This window comes from Trichosurus vulpecula, chromosome 1, assembly GCF_011100635.1.
Source record: "Trichosurus vulpecula isolate mTriVul1 chromosome 1, mTriVul1.pri, whole genome shotgun sequence".
NCBI classification, from domain to species: Eukaryota; Metazoa; Chordata; class Mammalia; order Diprotodontia; family Phalangeridae; genus Trichosurus; species Trichosurus vulpecula.
This window is the reverse complement of record NC_050573.1, coordinates 474,604,101-474,611,464: the sequence shown is the minus strand read 5'-3', so window position 1 is coordinate 474,611,464 and position 7,364 is coordinate 474,604,101. Positions and strand designations below refer to the sequence as shown.

The 7,364-nt window shown below is 38.5% G+C and overlaps 1 pseudogene; it reads left to right on the top strand.

Annotated features, from left to right (window-relative positions):
- The first annotated feature begins 1,173 nt into the window (after positions 1-1,173).
- LOC118840052 lies at positions 1,174-1,657 on the top strand (annotated as a pseudogene).
- The last annotated feature ends 5,707 nt before the right edge of the window (positions 1,658-7,364 follow it).

Sequence of the window (7,364 nt, the reverse complement as noted above, 5' to 3'; positions counted from 1 at the left end):
GATGATTCCACTCATCAGCAGCACATGGACTGTGCACACACTTATATACAATACAGAATCCAGTAGACCTGAAAGACAAACAGCTCTTATGGCAGGAGAACTCAGCAGATATCTCATCCAAATAGCAACCCCAAGTGAAACAAGGCTGGCAAATGAAGCCTAGCTTCCTGAAGTTGGAGATGGATACATGTCTTTCTGGAGTGGCCCACAGTGAAGGGGAGTGCTGTGAAGCTGGCATAGGTTTTGCAATCAAAACTAATCTAGTCAACAAGCTCGTATGCCTGCCAAAAGGAGTGAATGACAGGCTCATGACAATGCAATTGCCACTTGCAGGAAAACATTATGCCACCATTATCAGTGCCTGTGCTCCCCCCCATTATGAACCCTGATGAGGTCAAAGAAAAACTTTATGAAGACCTGGAGACCCTTATCATCAATGTGCCAAAAGAAGACAAGTTTATAATTCTGGGTGATTTTAATGCCAGAGTAGGCTCAGACTGACAGACTTAGCAGGGAGTCCTAGGAAGGAATGGAATTGGAAACAGCAACAGCAATGGTCACTTACTACTAAAGACTTGTGCATTTTACAACCTTTTCATCACCAACACTATCTTCCATTCACCTAAACACAATAAAACTTCGTGGATGCACCCTTGCAGCAAACATTGGTTAGACATCAAATACAATAAAGTCATCCACTGCAGAGAAGAGACAGGATGTGAGAGTGATGAAAGCAATGTGTGGTGCAGAGTGCTGGACTGATCATAGACTTATCCTTTCCAAGCTAAATATTCACGTTAAACAAAAGTGGAGCCCCCAATGCAAAATGACTACTAGAAGAATTAATGTCAACAAATGAGATCTCTTCTCTGAGTGGGAAGAGTTTGTTGCTAACTTGGAATGGAAGTTGAGCTAACACACAGTTGGCAACAGTGGAGCAGAAAAGGAGTGGGGAGGTTTCAGAGATTTGGTGTATACCACTGCATTTGCTCATTTGGGTCTGAATACTTGCCAACACCAAGACTGGTTTGATGAAACTGATGGTGAAATTCAGAAGCTGCTAAATGAGCAGGATAATTCATCCATTTCTAAGAAGGCAGCATTTAATTCCATCAAAAGTAAAATACAGCCTTTCTAGCCCAGGATCCTAGAGCAGCACCCACCACCACCAAGATGTTGAAGCCCAAGAAGAACCAAATTGCCATCTATGAACTCCTTTTTAGGGAGGGAGTAATGGTAGCTGAGAAGGATAGCCACATGCCAAAGCACCCTGAGCTGGCAGACAAAAACATGCCCAGTCTCCATGTTATGAAGACCATGCAGTCTCTAAAGTCCCGTGGCTATGTTAAGGAACAGTTTGCATGGAGGCATTTCTACTGGTACCTCACCAATGAGGGCATTCAGTACCTCTGGGATTACCTTCATCTGTCCCCTGAGATTGTGCCTGCCACACTCCAAAGAAGTCATCCTGAGACAGGAGGGCCAAGGCCCAAAGGTCTGGAGGGCAAGCAACCTGCCCGGCTTACTCGGAGTGAAGTTGAGAGACACATACAGATGAAGTGCTGCTCCCCCTGGTGCTGACAAGAAGGCTGAGGCTGGGGCTGGGTCAGCAACAGAATTCCAATTTAGAGGTGGATTTGGTCATGGATACGGTTGACCTCCTCAGTAAAAAATGTAAAGATATGTTTCATATTGAATAAAATTTCGGAAAAAAAAAGTAAAGTACGTGCAAATCTTAGAGAGATGCAGGATTCTTGGCTCATTAAGGAGGCAGATGAAATTCAGTTTTATGCTGACAGTAATCCAAAGCACTTTTTTATGATGCCCTGAAGACTTTTTATGGGCCAAAGACCTATGATGCATCTCAACTAGGCAGTGCTGATGGAGCTACATTGATTAGTGATACAGATGTGATCCTAGAGAGCTAAGATGAACACTTACATAGTGTTCTCAACAGACCATCTTCAATTAATGCTCAGGCCACTGAGCATTTACCTCACATTGAAGTCAATCCCTCCCTAGCTGAAGCTCTAGGTGAAGAAGTTTTAAGTGCCATTAGGCTCCTTCCCTGTGGCAAAGCACCTGGTACTGATTCTATTCCAGCTGAGATTTACAAGGTAGGTTGTCTATTGCTCATGAAAAAGTTGACTGAAATTTTCCAGGTTATATGCCAAGAGGAGGTTTTCCCCCAGGAGTTCAAGGATGCCTCCATTGTCCATCTCTATAAAGGTAAAGGAAATAGATTGTCCTTTAATAATCACAGGGTGGTCTCTCTCTTACTCACTGCTGGCAAAATTCTTGCCAGAGTCCTCTTTAATAGACTGATTCTGGGCAGAGCCAAAATGTCAGAGTGAAATAAAGAACATACCTGAGGTCTCTCACAAATTCTTTCAGATACCTCTTAAAAATGAATCTGAGAGAGGTAGAATTCACTAGAAGAGAGAATATGGCAGATTTCCAACCCAGGAGAGTCTGGAAAGTCAACAGGAGGGATTGGTTACACAAGGTTGGGAGAGTGCCGAGCACAGGAAACTACACCTGACCATATTGTAAATGGAGAAGGCCTAGCTTGCCAGCTGTGATGGCAATGCCCAGGCCTCTCAATGCAGGACTGAAGTCTGTCAGAGCTGGGTGAGAAAGAAGTGCAGAGCCTGTGGCCACCTCAGCAGATATTCCTGGGGCTATCATCCCTAGTCTAAAGGTTTGAAACTCACCTTCTTCAACTTCCAAGAGCCATGATGACTAAGTGCTTTCATCCCTCCTTCGAATAACCCAAAGAATACTGCCCTAGGAAAAATCCTGGAATAAAGGAGCCAGAAGTAGGGGTACAACTGTCTTTTATCTCTGGAAACTAGGGAGATAGACTTTCTTGTGGTAACAGAAGGAGACCAGTGCAGGAAGGGAGGCATCCCAGCAAGCCCCACTTCAGCAGACCAGTGGGAGTTCCTGAGCATGAGGGGAGTGGAGCCCACAAAGGCCAATACCAGGTCACCAGGAATGCCTTTGCTTAGCCAGGAGAATTGGCAGACACCAGTGCAGACCAACAGCTGAGGCCACCCTGTTATATAGCACAACCCTAGGGGAAGAGGAGACTGTCAGCAGCCAGACCAGCCCTCTCCCACAGCTAATGCTGTGACCCCCAGGGGAAACTCAGGAAGACTTCACTGGGCCTCAGTCCTTGGCACACGCCAGCCAGCCCCAGCTTAGCACCAGGTGAACTGCAGCAATTTATAGCTTCTAGCTGACAAAACCAGAGGCCACAGCACACAAAGCCAGTAACCAGTCCCCTAGCTCAAAATACAAGAAGCTTGGGACAGAGGCCTCTTGGCCCGAGAAGCAGAGATCTACTTTAAAAGCCAGGAAAAAAAGCAACCACTATAAAGAAGCAAACTAGAAAAGTAAAAAAAAAAAAGATCATTGAATGATATTAGGGGGACAAAGAAGATCAAAACACAAATTCAGAAGACAGCATTGACACTACACCCACATATGAAACCTCAAAAGGGAATATGATCTGGTCTCAAGCCCAAAAAGCATTCCTAGAAAAGCTCAAGGAGGACTTTAAAAGCCAAATTAGAGTGGTAAAAGAAACATTATAGAATATAACAGGAGAAAATGACTCCTTGAAAAGTAAAATTAGCCAAATGGAAAGAGAGATGCAGAAGCCATCTGAAGAAAACAATTTATTAAAAATAAAAATTGGGTAAATAGAGGCTAATGACTCTATGTGGCATCAAGAATCATTCAAAGAAAATCTAAAGAATGAAAAAATACAAGAAAACATGAAATATCTGATTGGAGAAAAAACTGACCTGGAAAATAGATCCAGGAGAGATAACCTAAGAATTATTGGTCTACCGAAAAGCCATGATTAAAAAAAGGAGCCTGGACAGTATCTTCCAAGAAATCATCAAGGAAAATTGCCCTGAGGTCCTAGAACCAGAAGGTAAAAGTCATCAAAAGAATACACTGATCACCCCCAGAAAGAGATCCCAAATTGAAAACTCCAAGGAATATTGTAGCCAAATTCAAGAATTATCAGGTCAAGGAGAAAATACTGCAAGCAGCCAGAAAGAAACAATTTAAATATCACAGAACTTCAGTCAGGATCACACAGGACCTTGCAGCTTCTACATTAAAAGATAGGAGGGATTGTAATATGATATTCCAAAAGGCAAAGGAGCTTGGACTACAATCAAGGATCAACTGTCTAGCAAAACTGATCATAATCTTTCAGGCAAGGAGATGGATATTCAATGAAATAAAGGAATTCCAGATCTTCATGATGGAAAGGCCAGAGCTCAATGGAAAATTAGATCTTCAAATACAAGACTCAAGAGAGGTGTAAAAAGGTAAACAAGGGGGAAAAGAGAAAAAAAAAGCTTGTTTTTCAAAAAGGGCAAATTGTTTACATCTCTATATGAGAATGATATTTTTAACCTCGATAATACTATAGTTAGTACGATATCTAAAAGGGATATACATAGACAGAGGATGTGGTTGTAAATTAACTGATGTGATGATAAAAAAAAACATAATTAAGGCATGTAAAGGAATTGTAATGGGAGAAAAGATAAGGAGGAGGAAGAAAAGGGTAAATTACATTGCATTAAGAGGCACAAAAACATTATAGTAGAAGGAAAGAGGAAAGGGAGAAGAGCAGTGTTTGAGCTTTACTCTCATTGGATATAGTTCAAGGAGAGAATTATATACTCTGTTAAGTATAGATATCAAACTTGCCCTACAGGCAGTAGGAGGAGAAAGGGCAAAGAAAAGGGGGGAGGGTAAGTGAGGGAAGTAGTAAGGGAAAAGGGTAAGATAAGGGGGGACAGCTGACAGCCTGGGAATAATGAGGGAGGTGGTGGTCAAAAGTAAAATTCCTTTGAGGATGAAAAGGGAGAAGGGAGAAATAAAAACATAAACAGGCCAGGAAACAGGATGGAAAAAAAGACACAGATATTAATTATAACTGAATGTGAATGGCATGAGCTCTCCCATAAAATGGAGGTAGAAAGCAGAATGGATTAAAAACCAAAATCCTACAACATGTGGTTTACAAGAAACACATTTGAAGCAGGCGTATACACACAGGGTAAAGGTAAAAAGCTGGAGTAGATTATATTATGCTTCAGATGAAGTAAAAAAAAAGTCAAGGATAGCAATCCTAATCTGAGACAAAGCAAAAATAAAGATAGATTTAATTAAAAGACATAAGAAAGGAAACTATATCCTGGTAAAAGACATCATAGAAAATGAAGTAATATCATTACTTAATATATATGCACCAAGTGGTATAGCATCCAAATTCTTAGAGGAGAAGTTAAGAGAGTTATTGGAAGAAATAGACAGCAAAACTGTACTAGTGGGGGACCTTAACTTCCCCCTTTCTGAACTTGATAAATCTAACCTCAAAATAAACAAGAAAGAAGTTAAGGAGGTGAATACAATTTTAGAAAGGGTAGATATGATAGACCTCTAGAGGAAACTGAATGGGGATAGAAAGGAATATTCCTTTTTCTCAGCAGTACATGGAACATACACAAAAATTGACCATATACTAGGGCATAAAAAGCTCACGATTCAGTGCAGAAAGGCAGAAGTAGTCAAAGCATCCTCTTCAGACCATGATGCAATAAAAATTATTTGTAATAAAGGACCATGGAAAGATAGATTAAAAATTAGTTGGAAATTAAATAATCTAATCCTAAAGAATTAGTGGGTCAAAGAACAAATCATAGAAACAATTAATAACTTCATTCAAGAGAATGACAATAATGAGAAAACATACCAAAACTTATGGAATGCAGTGAATGCGGTTCTCAGGGGATGTTTTACATCTCTGAATGCTTACATAAATAAAATGGAGAAAAAGGAGATCAATGAATTGGGCACGAAACTGAAAAAGCTAGAAAAAAATTTGAAAATCTCTAATTAAATACCAAATTAGAAATCCTGAAAACCAAAGGAAAGATTAATAAAATTGAAATCAAGAAAACTATTGAACTAATAAATAAAACTAAGGGCTGGTTTTATGAAAAAATCAATAAAATCAATAAACCTTTGGTTAATTTGATTTTAAAAAAAGAAAGAAGAAAACCAAATTACCCCTATCAAAAATGAAAAGAGTAAATTCACCTCCAATGAAAAGGAAATTAAAACCACAATCAGGAATTATTTTACCCAATTTTATACCCATAAATTTGATAATCTTAGGGAAATGGATGAATATTTACAAAAATATAAGTTGCCCAGAATAAGAGAAGAGGAAATAAAATACCTAAATAACCTGATCTCAGAAAAAGAAATTGAACTCCCTAGGAAAAGAATCTTCGGAGTCAGGTGGATTCACAAGCAAATTCTATCAAGTATTAAAAAAACAATTAATTCCTATACTGTATAGACTATTTGGGGAAATAGGTGAAGAAGGAGTCCTACCAAATTCTTTTTATGTCACAAATATAGTGCTAATACCTAAACTAGGTAGAGTCCAAACAGAGAAAGAAAACTATAGACCAATTTCTCTAATGAATATAAAAGAAAAAATTTTAGATAAATATTAGTAAGAAGAGTCAAGCAACTTATCATGAGAATAATAGATTATGATCAGGGAGGATTTATTCCAGGAATGCAAAGCTGGTTCAATATTAGGAAAACTGTCAGCATGATTGATTATATCAACAACAAAACTAGCAGAAACCATATGATTATCTCAATAGATGCAGAAAAAGTTTTGACAAAATACAACACCCATTCCTATTAAAAACACCAAAAAATGCAGGAATAAATGGAATCTTCCTTAAAATGAAAAGTAGCATCTACCTAAAACCATCAGCAAGCATTATACATAATAGGAACAAGCTAGATGCATTTTCAATACAATCAGGGGTGAAATAGGATGTCGATTATCATCCCTATTATTCAATTTGCTACTAGAAATGTTAGCTGTAGCAATAAGAGAAGAAAAAGAAATTGAAGGAATTAGAAGAGGCAAAGAATAAACTAAGTCATCAGTCTTTGCAGATGATATGATGAGTTACTTAGAGAATCCTAGAGAATAAAATAAAACAATTCTTGAAATAATAAATAACTTTAGTAAAGTTGCAGGATATAAAATAAACCCACATAAATCCTCGGCATCCCTATATATTACTAACAAAGCCCAACAGGAAGACATAGAAAGAGAAATTACATTTAAAGTTACTGTAGACACTATAAAATATTTGGGAGTCTACCTGCTAAGACAAACTCAAGACTGATATGAACACAATTACAAAACACTTTTCACCAAAAAAAATCATATCTAAATAAATGGAAAAAAACTTTCAGTAGCTCACGGTTAGGCAGAGCTAATATAATAAAAATGA